This window comes from Crocodylus siamensis, chromosome 4 (assembly GCF_052110815.1).
Source record: "Crocodylus siamensis isolate JL-2025a chromosome 4, ASM5211081v1, whole genome shotgun sequence".
NCBI classification, from domain to species: domain Eukaryota; kingdom Metazoa; phylum Chordata; order Crocodylia; family Crocodylidae; genus Crocodylus; species Crocodylus siamensis.
In genome coordinates, this window is record NC_143398.1 from 178803243 (window position 1) to 178821265 (window position 18023).

An 18023-nucleotide genomic window follows, 5' to 3' on the forward strand; every position below is an offset into this window, starting at 1 on the left:
AATACTAGTTGCTTTATCATTTGGCTTCAGTCAGTATTATCTGTAATTATACAGTTGATCAATAAGGGGGATAAAGGTCACTACTACATTATATAGTAAAACAAGTATTAGAAACTAAATCGTTTTATGCCAATCTATGCAACACAAAAGATTTATTTTGTGCAGTCTATAAAATAGCACTTTTAGATCTGTCATGTTTCAATCCATTTAATTTAAGCAGACACTATAACAATTTTTTTTGCTTTCAGTAGTCACCGGACAGCACATTTCACAGATTTCATAGACATTAGGGCTGGAAGGGACCTCAGGAGATCATCGAGTCCAGCCCCCTGCCCAAAGGGCAGGAAGTCAGCTGGGGTCATAGGATCCCAGCAAGATAAGCATCCAATTTACTCTTGAAGGTGTTCAATGTAGGTGCTTGAACCACCTCCGCTGGCAGACTGTTCCAGACCTTGGGGGCTCAGACAGTAAAGAAATTCTTCCTTATGTCCAGCCTGAAACGGTCTTGCAGGAGTTTGCGACCGTTCGACCTCGTCATCCCTTGGGGCGCTCTGGTGAACAGACGTTCCCCCAGATCCTGGTGGTCACCCCTGATAAACTTATAGGTGGCCATCAGATCACCCCTGAGCCTGCGCTTTTCCAGGCTAAAGAGTCCCATGGCTCTCAGCCTGTCATCGTAAGGTCTGTTTTCCTGACCTCTGATCATGCGCTTGGCTCTCCTCTGGACTCTCTCAAGCTTCTCCACATCCTTTTTGAATTGTGGAGCCCAAAACTGGACGCAGTACTCCAGCTGCGGCCTCACCAAGGCCGAGTACAAGGGAAGAATGACGTCCCGGGATTTGCTCGAGAAGCATCTATGGATGCACGCCAGCATTTTGGTCGCTTTACTAGCCGCAGCATCGCATTGCAGGCTCATGTTTGTCTTGTGGTCAATGATGACCCCCAAGTCTCTTTCTTCTGTAGTGCTAACCAACGTAGCACTGCCGAGCCTATAAGGGTGTTGTAGGTTTTTCCTCCCAAGGTGGAGAACCTTGCATTTTTCGGTGTTAAACACCATGAGGTTCTCGTCTGCCCATTTGCTGAGCTTGTCCAGGTCAGCCTGGATCACCCGCCTATCTTCTGGCGTGGATGCTTTGCCCCAAAGTTTGGTGTCATCGGCGAACTTGGCCAGTCCACTCCTGACTCCAATGTCCACATCGTTAATGAAGATGTTGAACAGGATGGGTCCCAGGACAGAGCCTTGAGGGACCCCACTGGTCACAGGGCACCACGATGAGTGACTGCCATCGATCACAACCCTCTGGGTCCGACCACGAAGCCAATTTCCCAGCCAGCGGATCGTGGTGGAGCCAAGGCCACAACTGGCCAGTTTGGCCAAGAGGTGATCATGGGATACCAGATCAAAAGCTTTTTTGAAGTCAAGTTATATGACATCAATCTCTTCTCCCTTGTCCAGGTGATAGGTCACCTGGTCATAGAAGGAAATGAGATTGGTCAAACAAGACCTACCCACAACAAACCCGTGCTGGCTGTCCCTTAGAATGTTAGCCTGGGCCAGTCCCTCAAGGATGGCCTCCTTAATAAACTTTTCTAAGATCTTCCCCAGGATAGAAGTCAGGCTAATGGGCCTGTAGTTAGCCGGATCCACTCTCCACCCTTTCTTGAAGATCGGCACCACATTGGCCTTCTTCCAATCCAATACATCCAATGTATACTTTCCTCTTAGTGTTTGTGATAGACCTGAGGGCCAGATTCAGCTGTTCTTTTTCTATATGAGTACTGTATCGTGTCAGTCTACAAGACCCCAATCCTGAGTGATCACAGATACTGAAACTATAATTAAGTTTTTGTTAATTATCATAATTCATAGGGTCCATAATTTTCTCATTGACACTTCTTGAGGTAAAAAGATAACTGATTCTGTGGGTCTTGTAAACAGTAAGGAAACAAGAAATGTGTGTACAGTTGGGGGTGCCTGCCAAGTTAGAAATTTGGTGATGGGAGGAGGTGATGGGAGCTGCAGCAATTAACACTACCAAATTCCAGCCTCATGGAGCAGATGATACATCTCTGTGCTCCAGATCCAGACTGCGGACCAGCCCCGTGCCACTCATCTGGCCTGTTGGCCCACATAAGTTGGGTACCACTGTATTATGAGCTACATTATCATTTGAAATTCTATGTGCATCATTTCTCTTATACTCTTGCTTCTTCTTAGTATAATGATTTAAAAATGTGTTCTTAAGTTACGTGAGGCAAGGATTCTTGTAAGTGATAACTTTTATTGGACTGATTAAATGGTTGGATAAAGTTAGACAAGCTTTTGAATGCAAGGCATTCTGTATCAGGTCACTTCTCTTGAGTTAGTAACTCTCAGAGAGTATTTTCTGGAAATCATTCTGTAAATGTTGTCACTCCCATTTTCTGCAGGGTTGGGTGTGGTTAAAGTGGGAAGAAAAAGGTGAGAAAGGCTTGTTGGAAGCAAAGCTATATACACAGTATAGGAAGTTTGTAAAAAAAATGTTGAAATAAGACTCGGTGGGCTAAATATTCCTTATTAATCTTAAGCATCTTTAAGTGTGCTGGGATTACCAAATATAGTACTGGGTCCAATATATTTCCCAATAACGTGGTTTTAGAATCATCTTTTTAGAATGAGCACTACTGCAAATTTTGCTGGTATGAGGGTATCATGTGAGCTGATTTAGATGAGATCCAAATTCTGGAGCTCCGTGGTCAGTCTTTGAATACACTCAAATGCCTTCAGCAGTTTTGGACACACACGACCTAATTCTAGCCTCAGACACAGGGGTGCAGTTACCATTGTATTCAGTCTAAATGCTTTACACTGATGAAGATAAGAAAAGGTTTGAATGGGATAAAGAGACATAGAGAGAATCCGCAGTCTCACTAGGCTGGTGAAATCTGGAGATAAAATATAGCAGCCTCAGGGTTCAGTTTGTTAGAAAAACCTCTCACAACATAAACTGCATTGTATTTTATTCTGTATAGTTGAATATGTAATTAAGGGCAATGAAAATGGGTATGTACCTAGCTTGACGTCAAGCTAAGTACAGACAGTCAAGAAGCTTGAGGCTGAATAAATTCAATCTTTGCAGGTTAGTCTAAGCTGTATAGATGGAACTGATAAGCAAGTGAACAGACAATTCACTTTCAATCCTGGAAATGCAGCACATGCCTGCGGTGGCCCAGGACGGAAGTCAGAGGGTGCTAGAGTATGGCTCCCAGCTGGCTGGAGCAGACAGCTTGGGGCAAGACTAGTTTGCACACAGTGTGAAGACAGGTGTGCGAGGGAGATGCAAAGCATCCTGGGACACTGGGGAACTGTGAGTTAACTTGAATCTGGAGGGGATCTGGGACAGAAGTTCAATAAATGGATTTAACCTAAATCATTTAAGTCTGATACTACATCTGTCTAGGTTTATCTTAAACTGGTTTTGGCCACTCTAAACTTCTGTTGTGTTTCATATTTGAATCAGTTGCCAACACTTATACTGGTTTATATGTAACTTCTGTCTTTGTCCTTAGAGTTAGGCGGGGAAGGGAGGTTGGCTCTAGCCAAAGTGAGGCTCCCTCCAACTCTTCCAGAGGAAATTCTAGGCTGCACCTCTTTCAGACACAGCAAAAACCTAGCAGTTCAGTAAGAGGGCTAGTGTGACAGCTTTAAGTCACCCATCCATCCTGAAGCTTTGTTGCTCCAGGAGAGGCTCTTGGAACAATTTGTAGGGCTGTGTGACATTTCACCAGCCATTTCGTTTCAACACTGTTTTGACTCATTTTGAGCTCAAAACTGAAATCAAAATGAAACAAAGGGCTTCAAAACAGCCTCAAAATGAAACGAGGGCAATCAAAATGTTTTGAAAGTTTCAAAATGTTTTGAGTTTCGAAGCAGCCTGGCTGAGTTCCCCTCCCCAGTGCTGCGATCAAACTGGGGAAGGGAACTCAGCTGAGCTGAGCTGAGTTCCCTTCCCCAGCCCAAATGAAACCTTGAAACAGCATTGAAACAGCGAAACTGTTTCCAGGAAACAGAATTAAACACTGTTTTCAAAACAAAACAAAACAAAACAAAACTTGAAACCGAGCACTGTTCTGTCAAAATGTTGGAACGGATGTCGAAGCAGAATGCTTCTGTTTCACACAGTCCTACAATTTAGCTAGTCCCAGGAGCTGTTTCATTTAAAAGAAACAGTGCTGCCCAACATTTCTGCAATGTTGAATGCTGTGTCCTCATCTCCAGCATGTGCCTTCCATCCTCCAACTCCACCCTTTATGATGGAATTGGCAGGAATATATTCAAAGGGCAGCCCTCAGGGCCATCACTGAAGAGTCTGTTGCAGAACAATGCTTCTTAGGTTGGTTGTGGGTTTATTTAGGTCCCTATGTTCCTGCTCTAGTCCTTTGAATTTGTGCAAAGGGATTGGTGGGAAGTGGAAGTCACCATCTCTGTGTACCATAGTTCATCCATTTATACACTGATCTTTTCCAACCACAGAAAGAGCCTCACAGAATTTAGGACTAGAGTATATCACTCTTATTCAAATTAAGTAGTACTCCATTAATGGTCCCATGAGCTGTAGTCAGATAATACACACACACACACACACACACACACACACACACACACACAAATTATGGTGAGTAAAGGTGGCAAGATTCATTCCTGGTTTAATTAGTTATTGTAAAGTGATTTGAAATTGTTGTATGATACGTGCTAAAACAGAAATTATGATGATTAGAAGGGGCTGAAATTTCAAAATTAAATTTTTTTGATGAAAAAATGTAATGACTAGGGCTGTGCAAAGCTTCGAGTGCTGATTCGATTTGGAGGAGATTTGGCCGGATTCAGCCTGAATTGAATCATGATACCAATTAAAAGGTCCAAATCAATTTGAAGCTCTCTGAATCGATTTGGAAAAGATTCAGAGAGCTTTAAAGATTCCGGCAGTCCCTGTATTGGTAAGTAGGGGGTGGGCGAGGAAAGGCTGCAGGTGTGGGGAGGGAACCATGGGGAGGGCCCCCACCAGGCCCCATCCCCTGCCTGCTCCCCCAGCCCTCCTGAGTGCCCCCTGACCCCCTCCTGCTCTCCCAGTCCCCACCATGGCTGCCTTGCCCAGCCCAGCCTCAGCTCCCGGCTCTTCAAAAAAAGAAGTCCCCACTCACCAGCTGCTGCCAGGTTGTGGGGGGGTGATCCCCGCTGCCCTCCACTGCCCCGCTCTGCATGGGGGGCTCTACCAGAAACCCCCAACCCCCGCTTGCTCTCCCAGCCCCACCTATAGCTGCCTCACCTTGCCCAGTTCCCAGCTCCTTTTTTTTTTTTAAAAAAAAGCCCCACACTCACCGGCTGCTGCAGCAGCCTCAGGGCTTCTGGAGGCTGTTGCAGAGTCACCCATGCAGTGTTGGGCGATGCGGGGAAGTGGGGGTTGCCCCCCTACCTGGCAGCTGCCAGTAAGTTGGGGCTTTAAAAAAAACCCCAAAACATCTGGGAGCTGGGGCTGGAAAGCGAGTTGGGGATGGTGGCTCATGACAGAGTCCCCCATGCAGTGCGGGGCAGTAGGGTTTGCCTCTCTCCCACCTGGCAGTAGCTGGTGAATGTAGGGCTTTTTTTTTCAAAGAGCTGGGAGCTGGGGCTGGGTGGAGTAGCCATTGGCGGGTCTGGGAGAGCGGCCGGGGATTGGGCCAATTCAGAGATTCGGCCTATTTGATGGCAGCCGAATCTCTTAATCTGATTTGGCTAAATCAATTCAGATTTGAATCACCAAATTGAATCATTGTCCCTCAAATTGGCCGAATCCAAAGTGAATACTAGCCACTTTGCACAGGCCTAGTAATGACAATTTTTGCAGAATACACTAATATTTTTGAACAACACAAGAAAAACTGAAACCATGTTGATATTCTGTTTTCAGCAGTAGGTTTACTAGGGATGGATGAGCGGGGCAGTAGCTCCTGGTACCAATTTAGAAGAGGCACCATAATCACTCCCCTACCTCCCCCAAGTCTGCACTCTGGCAGCAAAAGCACCTCTATAGTGTTGCTCTTGCAGCAACATCCAGGTGCACTAACAATAAACTGCTGCTGTAAGAGCAACAGCTGGGATTGGGCAGACCACAAGGTGGCTGTAGCAGGGGACTGTCACCAGCATAGGTGAGGTATCTACATATGACCCAGAACTCATACCCCTCTGGTACTCAGCATCACCTTCTGTAGGCCCCTTCCTGCTCTCTGAACCTGTGTCCCCCCAGCACTGTCACTGCCCTCTGCCCCTCCCACAGGGGATGGTCCTGCTTGTTACACCTCTGGTTCTCTGTGTTTCTTTTGTCGGTTTTGTTTCTTTATCTGTTACCCTCCTTTTTTAACGGCAAAAAAGGGAGAAGGACAAAATCCTGAATCAAAAAGGAAAAAAAAAGTTTAGTTTTGAAAAGGAACAAAAATGCTTTTTTTGGGTTTAGAAAACAAAAACAGTGTCATTGAAATATTGGGACCTTTCACCTTTTTTCAAAGAAAATTCCTTAAATTCTAAAATTTTTATGAAAAAAAAATCCAGCTGCTTCTAATTATTATAGCTCTTGAAGAATTTTTTAAAAAAAAATTGAAGACAATTTTTGCTGTTGTTCCAGCTAGAAATGAATGCTGGGTCATGAAATCTAGGTCTGGAACAGGGTGGGGAAAACCATTTGGAGGTTTGGAAAGTGCATGAAAGTTCTGGATCCAAAGGTCAGTTCCCATTTGTATGCATCTTAAATGAGAACACACTTTTTTTCAAAAAAGATGTATATTCAAATAGAAAAAATATGTTAAAACATAGAAGATTATAAAAACACACTATTACATTGGAATAATGCATTTAATACTGAATTTATATGAGCTAAAGCTCAGCATAACTGAAACTCAGTTCAGTTTTTCTGCCTCTGTGCCTATATGTGAATGTATCGATCGTGTCCAGTTCTATGGATATATGGCCATAGACATAGGTGTAAGCAAAATCCAGTAGCCATAGGTTTCATCCTCTTGAGAGTTCCAGTACTGATAACATTGAGAAGCTGGCTTTGATTTTAAAAACACGCACACATAGGCTTGACTTATCTAAAATAACAGTGCAAGAGTTAACAGCCTAACCAGAGTTGAAAGAACAATGTACACTACCCCCGCAGTGGAGAGCCCCTCTTTACGTTTCATGTGCGTCACTTCCAGATGGAAGCTAATATGAATATTTTCCTCCTCATGGTTCAAGTTTATGTTCTATAAATAAAACAACAGTGTGAGAAAAAAAAAGAATAACAAGGAGCTATAGTTTTTATGTTCCAGTGGCAGGATGTTTTTTGATTATCCTGTTTCTTGTAAACACTGAGACAGCTTTTGTATCACAGATGCAAAGGAGGCTGAGGCTCATTGTTTTAACACCTGCTGTCCTTTAAAGTGAACCTAGCATAAGCCATTGATAAAATTCAGATTCAGAAACCTTCAATGCAGACTGACCTATCACGGATAATTTGATAAAACCCTTGAGAGTCTAACATCCGTTCAGTTTTCATTATATTTGATTTGCGGTGAGGGTGGGGAAGGGAAACCTCTTTTTTTTTCTTCCTTGTTCACACAATAGTTATACAAACAATGCTTTGAGGCTGCAAGGTGTCAAACAGTGAGAAATATAAATGATACCTATATTTATGGTATCATAACTATGCTAGGATTGAGCCAAATTTATGAATGAAGCCACCAGTTGCATATTTTCTTGGACCTGCTTTGGCATCATGAGGCAAAAATGAGACCTGGGTTTTGGCATCATGAAACTTGTTATTTAAAACTGTGTGATAACTATCTATGTCTATAATTTACATGTTCTTGTTGCAGTTAGACTCATGCAACCCCCCATGGTTAGTGTCATAGGAGTAAATGAAGGCAATATTTTCACTTCACTGCCACCTTAATTAAATTCTGCAGGTGCAGGATTGTGCTTTATCATATAACATACAGATGAGTCCAGATTAATTCTAAATGGATGCATCTACGTATGCAATTAATGCAATGCAATAAGGGCAGGAATACTTTGAGCCAGAGTATACTGCTCCTGAGTGCAGCACCTACATGTGCACCTAGGACAGCAGCACTTTGAGCTGGGGTGGCATAGACCTAGGCTGGCAGCAGGTTCGCGGGGTCAGCTCTGGGCTTTGGCTGGAGATGTTGGGCAGTGGAGGGGCTGGCTGGGGCACAAGAGTGCCTAAAGTGCAGAGGAATGTGGCTAGTCAGCAGGCAGGAATCTTGCTCACTGCTGCATGGGCTGACTGGGTGCAATTTACACCTGTGGTCACCATCTTCATGTGTGTTTCACTGCAGTTAATTACTGTGCTGTGAGATAGTACTGCCCCTGACAGTACTACGTTACAAAGGATTTAATTCATTTACTGCACCCTAATATTAGCACATGGAGATGGTGATGCTTTACTGTGGAGCTAATTAGTCTGCTCCACAGTAAAACACATGTGTAGATGCACCCAATGAGCAGTAAAGCTTCCTTATGGATCTGTTTTGCAGTATCAGAAAATACATAATAGTAATTATTATTTTATATAAGATAGTGTGTTTATTTATATAGCTATTTTCATGTTATTTTGCACATTGTACAAAGTATTCAGCTCTGAGTTGCACCATGGCAATTAAATGGAGCACTGGTGTTATGGGAAGGAGGAAAAAGTTAGAACAGGGACATCAGGTCAACATCCTGTTTTTATAAACAGCTCTATGGGAACTTTATAAACCAACTATATATCTCAAACTGTTTGGTTAGGCCTGGAGAGTAAAGTCAGTGATATGTTTAGGATATGTTTGTTCGAGTTCATTCTAGGGTTGTATTCCTTTGGCTTCTCCATAGGCAAACACTGTATTTGTTTAATTCAAATAGCTTCAGTTAAATCTGTGCACCATTTGGGCCTGCACTCTCCAGTTTAACACTGGCAATATAGGTTTAAGTTTTGCCTGTAAATTTGCAGAAGCATGCTAAACCACTGCAACCCAGGCCTAAAACAGTAAATGTCCACCTGCAAAATTACACCAGGTAAACTAAGTCAATATAAAAGCTCACCCTACAGTAAATCAGTATTATTATGTCTTGTATTTGAAAGCTCATCTTACTTTATCACATTGACATAGTTGGTCCAATAAAAGATATCACCCTAAGAAATTCTTGCCTCTTGTACTACTCTGAATTAACACCAGGCTTTAGTTTAAAAGATCCTTTGTTACTTCCTGATAAAAGGCAAAACCTGTGTCCAAAGCAGAGACTAGGTTCTCAAGGAATTCATAAGCATAGCTTGTCTGTGCACATGCTTCCTGCATGTTCTCCTTTCCTTCCTCACGTCCCAGGGTTTAAAGGGAGGTATTAGGGCTGTGGGAGCTGCTATAATTTAACTGAAGAATGGTTTTAAAGCCAGCAGGGATGAACCTCTTCTTCTTTCAGACTTACCTGCCACATAGACTTGCCCCCAGCCAACTTATTACATTTATACCACAATGAAAGTGTTAATTGCAGTGTAAATATGTGCACTTAATTTAAAGCATAAAATGAGGAATGAGCTATAAAAACGTTCCACATATAAGGTAGAACATTTTTATGGCTTATTTGTATGATGCTTTAAATTAACATATCATTGGTGGCTGATTGTTGGCCCAAGGGCTTCTCCAGCTAAGGACGTTAAACCCTGCACTGGGCAGTCCTGACTGGGGACTTTAAAACCCTTGCCAAGCAGCAGCGGTCAGGCAGCCTGGGGCAGGCGAAACAGAGGTTCCAGGCAGGGAGGAGCAGGGGCTTCCATTCTCTGTGGACTTTAAACACCAAGCCAAACAGCCCTGGCTGGGCTGCTTAGCATGGAGAAGCAGAGGCTCCTGACTAAGGGGAGCCTTTGGTTTCCTCTGCCCAGGTTTTTAAACCCCATGTGGAGCAGCTCTGGCTGGCTGGATCCAGGACCGCACCAGATGCTGTCAGTGGACTCAACTGATCTCATTCTGAATGACAGCTACTGATTCATCACAGGATGTCTGAAACCTACCAGCCTAAACAGTGTGTATATGCTGTCTGGCATCGCTCCATCTGACGTCACAAGAGCACTGGCCAGCAAAACAGAATGATCAAGACCAACTGAAGCGGTAAGATAACCCACTGCAGAACCATCCTGTAGCACACAAATGTCTGAAGTCATGTAGGAGTTTTCTCACCAGCACCCAACCTCTCAATGCCACACCCAACGAGCTATAACTATAGATGTGGAATGAGAGGCTGAAGAAAATAACTGACAGTGAAAAAAATGTACATTCCAGTAGTCAAGTCCTTACCACCAGGGGCTGATGAACCATGGCAAAGCAGGCAATGTCTCAATTGCCCATGTATTAGGCCTGTGTGAAGCAGCTAGTATTTGCTTCGGGTTCAGATTTGGCTGATTCGGGGGACAGTGATTTGATCTGGTGATTCGAATCACTGTCCCAGAGTGATTTAGCCGAATCTGATTCAGAGATTCGGCTGCCACTGAATTGGCTGAATCTCCAAATCGAACAGGCCCCAGCTCCCTCCCACTCTCCCAGCCCTGTCACTGGCTGCCCCGCCTGGCCCCAGGGTCCTGGCACTTAAAAAAAAAAAAATAATAAAAAAAAGCTCTGCACTCACTGACTTCTGCCAGGTGTGGGGAGGCAACTCATGCTTCAACCCACTGCCCCACACTCTGTGTGTGGGCTCTGCCACAAGCCCCCAGAGGCCCCGATGGCTGCTGCAGCAGCCAGTGACTGTGGGGCTTTTTTTTTTTAAAGTACAAGGACACTGGGGCCAGGCAGGGCAGTCACTGATGGGGCTGGGAGAGTGGGCGGGGTCAGGGGGCACTAAGAGGGGGGTGGGGGAGCAGGAAGGGGATGGGGCCTGGTGGGGGTCCCCCCCATGGTCCCTCCCTCCCTCCTCCAGCCATTCCCCACTGCCCCTTACTTACTGGCATGGAACCTGGGTCCAACTCCTTGCAGTGGTGAGCTGGGACTGCTCGAATCTCCGAATCTTCTTTGAATCTTTTCTGAATCAATTTGGAGGCTTTGAATCAATTCAGACCTTTCAGTTGGTCTCCTGATTTGATTCAGCTGCTGAATTGGGCAGAATTTCCTCTGAATCGAATCAGCAACTGAAGCTTTTCACAGTCCTATTATGTACCATAGTTTGACTTCCCAGGGAACTAATGAAGAAGTGGGTCTATACCATTGGTTCAGTTGCCTGTGACTGTAACATAGAGCCTCAGACTATGCAACACCTGCTGCAGTTCCCACAGCTTGAAGCATATGTACAATGAAAAATCTTGCAAAGTACAGTAAACAAGCACAAGCATGTGTAACAAAATGGTCAAACATGGTGTAAAGACAAGAGAAGAAGATCAGCTGATTGTTAGCCTGGTGGGGACTGAACTAGGGCTGGTTCCAGACCCCAGTGCATTCTCCTGACTGAGGGAACAATCAGCTGATTGTCAGGCACCTAACTTACAGCTTGCTCAGTGAAGGGGGAGTTCAAAATCATGATCCCAGGCTCCTCCTGCATTGACAAATATGGCATGATTGGGATCTCATCCCCAGTCTCAAAACCACATGTCCTGCCATATGTAGCATATGTAGAAGGAGGTGTGTTTGTTGGGATGGGGGATTAGATCACATTGCACCTTTAAATTAATATCTGACAGCAGGCTTGGATGTCTGCTATGCCCAAAAAAGGATAAATGCACAATGAAATATCCATGTACATATGGATATACCTAATCTGTGAACACAAATGTGGGTACATGTGCAAACTTCAGTCTTAGCTTTTTGGAAGTGGAACCCTTCAATTCACATACTAAAAAAATACTATGATGGAAGGTTCACTTTCAGGGAACCTGCCTAGATTGAAAAATTGATTTATAACTGCTGTGTCCCCATGGACCAGAGAGCTCCACAGAAAGCAAACTGCAAGCAACTTAATTTATCACAGAAGGACAAGGCAGTGATTCATTAGCTGGCCTGAATCCATAGGTCCAAGGAATTTCCTGCTGAACCTCAATATGTTAGGTGTTTATTCTGTTATTGGGGCTTATTCAAAGGCTGCTGAACTCAAGGGGGAGACTCCCATTGGATCAAACATACTAGAATTAAATTTTGTTTTGTTCATTTTACTCCCTTGGATTAAGATGAACATTCCTTTCCACTCTTCTCCATTTACCCATTGGGTATGTCAGTGGCAAAGTATTGGTATACATATTGTGACAGAACTCCCTTTTGGGTGTCTGTCACTGTAAAGGCTGGAGCGGGGAGCTGCCAGGTGGCTGATGAGGGCAGCCATTTTAGGGCCCAGCTCTGAGAGAGTAGAGAGTAGTTCGAGATCAGCCAGCAGGGAAGAAACATTTCCCTGCTGAGCTCTGACTCCAGGAGCAGCTAGGAGGTAAGGGCAAGAGCTATGTTTTAGAGGCTTCTGGTCCTGGGCATGACCTAAAACTGCACCCTGCTGGGATAGGGAGGCCTGATGTGGGGACAGGGCCAGTCAAATGCCAGGACTGAGAACCTACCTGGTGTAAGGTAGGTTGGGCACCTAAACCCCTACACCCACCTTCGGGTGGGTTACTAGGAGATTTAGGGGGAGCCAGATAAGCTTAGGAGATGTGTCTGAGTCCCATGGGGTGTTGGACCCTAGAGGTGGACCAGGAATGCTCAGGAAGGAGCACCTGGGCCCAAGGGGTACAAGAACCCATGCCCTGAGGAAAGAGTACTGTGAAGATCAGGCACGCTTAGGGAGAGAAGCACCGAACCTGTTGGGGTGGAAGACTCCAGGCCCCAGTGTAAAGGGTAGAGTTATGGCCTGAGAGAGGGGCATAGTGGTCCAGTGATGGGGCAGGAGCAAAGTAGGCCCATAGTTGAGCAATTGCTCAGTCCCGTTCAGGTGAGGGTCATGGGAGAGGCCCAAAAGACTGCACCAGGGCTGACCAGGGGTAAAGAGCAAAGCCCAAGGATCTCTTTGAGTAGGGTAGAGTGAATGTGACCTGGATAGGCAGTGGAGTCCAAGAGGCCCTGGTGAGAGTGAGGTGGTGTGTGTGTGGCCCAGAAGAGAGCAGTATGCTAAAGATCCAACTGTGTGCCCAGTTTAGCCTGGCCTTGAGACAGACTATCATCACCAGTGTAACATCTGCGAGGCATGGGGCACGTATAGGGATGGTAGGAGCATATATATATTGCCCATGGACATTCAGGTGCATGAAGGGCAGCCTCCCTCCTATTTAACATCTTAATCATTTATCAACATGGTGTGGCAGGAAAACAAAGTAGGTGGTTTGCCCAGAGACAGGGGCAGGCCTATACTAGTACCAGGCCTGGAAGTTGCCCTTGTCACACATATTAAAAGGACAGATAGGTACCAGATGGTACAATGATGTTCTCTTCTTTTTTGTGATAGATACTTGAACCATTACAAAGAAAGAGTCTGAGGGAGTTAAGTCCCCAAATCCAAGGGAATTTAGGGATCTGCCTCTTCAAAAACTTCAGCCTACCTTGTCAGCTGGAAGTCATGCATTTGCTTTTATTTTGCACTGGATGAGTGTCTACATGAGATGTTTACTGAGGATTAATCAGCTCCTCAGTAAAACATCAATGTCTACATATGTGGTGCTATTAGAATAGAGTAAAACTAACTCTACTGCAGGATGGTACTGCCAAACACAAGTACTATCCTAAGGCAGAATTATTTACTCCAACACAGTGCATATGTAGACGCTGATGGAGCTGACTGGGACATGAGGGTGTTTCAGCATGTGGCTGTCTGCCAGCTAGCCCCACACTGAAGCACCCTTATGCTGCAGCCAGCCACTATGCAGAATGCTGAGCTAGGTCAGAGCAACCCTGGGCTGGAAGGCTGACCCCCAGGGACCTCTGCCAGCTGGGCTACTTTGCAATAGCTCAGTGTGCTGCAGTCCCAGGTGCATGTGCAAGTGGCATGCCCAGGAGCAATAAACTCCAGCATGAATTGCACCAGAGTTTATTCAGGCACATTAATTGCACATGTAGATGCACCCACTGAGTATTTTTCTGTGTATTTGCACTTCTCTTTCCTGGCTTTATTCACAAACAAGATGGGAGTGAGAAATTGCAACGTAATACATCGACCTTACTCCTCTAATTACACGTAGTTTTCTAAGCAATATCCTTTGCCTGTATTGTCCCATACAGTAAAACGTCAGTGTATTGCCATGATATTTATGAGGAACTTCTAACAAAAGCTAACCGTATGAAATGATTTTATGAATTTACCTAGACTAGTCAGATGACCCTGATAACCTTTCACAGTAATTACAGTAAATCTGAGATGTTCGTCCTAGAACCTTAGATCTGTAGACAGGTACAATTTTTTTTTTACATTAGTCATCAAATAAGCACTCTGGCCAGTATTCTGTCAGTTCATTCCATAAACTCTATGGATTACTTCTGGAGGTAGTTAAAATGACTTGGCATTTTTACAGAGACTCTAACTATGGTTTGGGGGAAACACTTACATTTATTTTTATGCTTGTACATTCATGCCCTGATTCTAGGAGTTATCTTTGTTCAGGAAAACATTGATGCCCCATTGAAGTATAGCAGTTATTTTTTCAAAGTTAGTTTAAAAACGTTTTTTTTTTTAAATGCCACAAAAAACAAGATTTCTTTCAAGAGCTTCTGAGCAGAATTGATACCCTATTCAAGTAACTTGCTATAAATTATTGCCTGCTTTATTTCCTGTGCAGACTCTCTGCATTATGCTTTTTGAATATATCTAAGTGTATTTTCTGTGTGGGTATTGGCAGTCGGGTAAAACCAGAAGGGAAACAACAGATGAGGGTATTTGAAAGAGGGGGGAGTAAAATTTTCTATTTAGAATATTAATGAAAAAACTGATTTCTGCAAATAGATTAATGCAAACTGAATAGTTGAGTACTGATAAAGAATCACACTAAAATGGCAAAAAACAAACACTGAAAATGAAGAAGAATAGAAACCAGACTAGAAAATGAAATTCACTAGGACCATTAATTATGATCCAGACTCTACTGTTCTGTGCAGTTGTAAAAGGCTTTATTTATTTTTTTAATTTTGGCAATCAGCAGCCAGGCCATAATGCAACTGCTCTATTGTGCCCACCAAGTATAGCCCTGGAAAGCTGAGATTTATTTTTTATAGTCAAATTAAACCTTGTTTTCAGATAGGACTTATTCTAGCTGGTACAAATTTCAGCTTTCCTAATTACGCATGGGATTTCTACTGGTGCAGGTACATTGTAGAGAGCGCCATGAAAATTAGTTTATGGTGATGCAACTGGCTCATGAAAATTTGTTTAGGCTAATGACAGTGCCTTTGCCACCCAAGCTTGTGACTCTTCAGGCATGAAACTCATACTTGATGGAGACGTGAGACCGATGTCAGAGTACTGCCTAAAAGGGTGTCTCAAACCAAATATCTCAAAGACTGTTTCAAGTGCGTAATGCCAGTGCTAATTGTGAACTATCACTTTAAATGGTCAGCCTCTCAAATTCGAAACCCATTCAGTTTATCTTGGGATCACCCTTGACTGGACTTTAACTTATAAATCACATCTCCAGAAAACTGCTTTAAAAAAAAAATCAAAACAAGTAATAACCTACCTGCTAAACTTGCAGACTGCACTTGTGGTATCAGTGCCTCCATGCTATGTTCATCTCCTCTTACACTGTTATTCAGTTGCAGAAAACTGTCCCCCCTGTATGGGCTCATTCATCACACAGCAAACTAGTGGAACCCCAACTGCATGCTACAATGCATCTTGTGTCAGGCACATTCATAGTTTCATAGTTTGTAGGGTCGGAAGGGACCTGAGCAGATCATCTAGTCCGACCCCCTGCCATGGCAGGAAAGAGTACTGGGGTCAAACAACCCCAGCAAGATGTTCATCTAACCTCCTCTTAAACACCCCCAGGGTAGGAGCCTGCACCACTTCTCTTGGAAGCTGGTTCCAGACCCTAGCCGCCCTGACTGTGAAGTAGCTCCTCCTGATATCTAAACCTACCCTCTGCCAGCTTGTGACCGTTATTCCTGGTCACTCCTGGCGGTGCTCGGGGAAACAGTGACTTCCCCAATGCCTGCTGAACCCCCCTGACTAGTTTATAACAGGCCACAAGATCCCCACTCAGCCTTCTCTTGTGGAGGCTGAACAGGTTCAGGTCCCGCAGCCTGTCCTCATAGGGCCTGCCCTGTTGTCCCCTGATCATATGAGTGGCCCTCCTCTGGACCCTCTCCATGCTGTCGACATCCCTCTTGACATGCGGCACCCAGAATTAGACGCAATACTCCAGCTGCGGCCTGACCAGTGCCGCATAGAGGGGGAGGATCACCTCCTTGGACCTGCTTGAGATGCATCTGTGGATGCATGCCAAGGTGCGGTTGGCCTTCCTTACTGCCTCTCCACACTGCTGGCCCATGTTCATCTTGGAGTCAATGATGACCCCAAGATCTCTTTCCGCCTCCGTGCTGACAAGAGGGGAGTTCCCTAACCCGTAGGTATGGTGCCGGTTGTTCCTCCCGAGGTGCATCACCTTGCACTTGTCTGTGTTGAATCCCATCCTATTCTCGTCCGCCCACCCTTGTAACCTGTCTAGGTCTGATTGTAGCCTGTTGCATCCTTCCAATGTTCCCACGTCCCCCCACATCTTAGTGTCATCAGCAAATTTGAACAGGGTGCTTTTTACCTTGTCGTCCAAATGAAGATGTTGAACAGTGCGGGCCCGAGGACCGACCCCTGCGGAACCCCACTGCCCACATCCTTCCAGGCTGAGAAGGACCCATCCACTACCACCCTCTGGGTGCGGCCCTCCAGCCAGTTGGCGACCCATTTGACTGTGTGGGTGTCTACACCACAGCCCCCCAGTTTCTTTGCGCCCCACTCCACTCCCAGGGTTGGTTACATTGCACCCCACTCCACTCCCAGGGTGGTTACAGGTCTTCAGTAATATTGCTCCCCTTCATCTCTGCCACACAAATGCTGAAGCAAACTTACTAGCTAGACTTTGTGAAAATCCTACCCTGCCAGTGCACTGGGGCATATTCCACCTACCAATAGCTTGGCTTCCTTCAAGATGCCCGATATGGTCCACCCTCTCAAAATCCTTTGACTTTTCCTTACTTACTCAATGGCATGAAGAATAGTCAGCGCAAGCACCAATCAGTCACCACATCATCTCTGACCCTACAGTCAGTCAACCAGGATTTACCTGGCTACATTGTTATTGGGCTCTTCTCAACTGTTTTTTTTTAACTGGACAGGGTCACTGTGCCTCAAACCTGTACCAATGAGGCCTTCACAATGACAACAAATGCCTTTGTGGACAAGTTCAAACCATGTCCCACATTGTTGACTCATGTCCATTTACAATGCTACCTGGTGGCCCTCAGGCTCTTCACACTGGTGATGACATTGCCTTAAGATGGTTAAAAGAATATGTTGAAACCACATATGGTAAATAGACAGAGCTAGATACATAGTGGGTGCTGTTGTGCAGTTTCACCCCCCCTTTTGCTATGTTGCAGGTGAGCTCCTGGTGTGGGGTCTGCTCAGAGCCCCTATTTCTGCTGAGCTGCAGACCCATGAGCTAAGTGCTGCTGCCTCCCTTCCCCCACTCAATCCTTTTCCGTTTAACAGTATGGGGAGGGAGGGAAGGGAAGGATGAACAGCAGCAGCATTTAGTCACATGAAAGCAGGGACTCTGGCCAGGTCTTGCCCCTATCAACTATCGAGTCCAGAGCTCACTGCTCACGTGAAACTTAGGCAGGAGCCTGTGGTGATAAGGCAGTGAGCTTAGAGCTCACTATCTATGTGCAGCATAGCCAAAGTACCACCTATCCCATTTCTAGAGCTGCTATGGTTATAGAGAAGGCCAAAGTGAGATCACAGGAGGCTCTTTCTCTTGTGCAAGAGGCATATGCACTATCACAATCTTTATGCTTCTGCGAGGATTCCA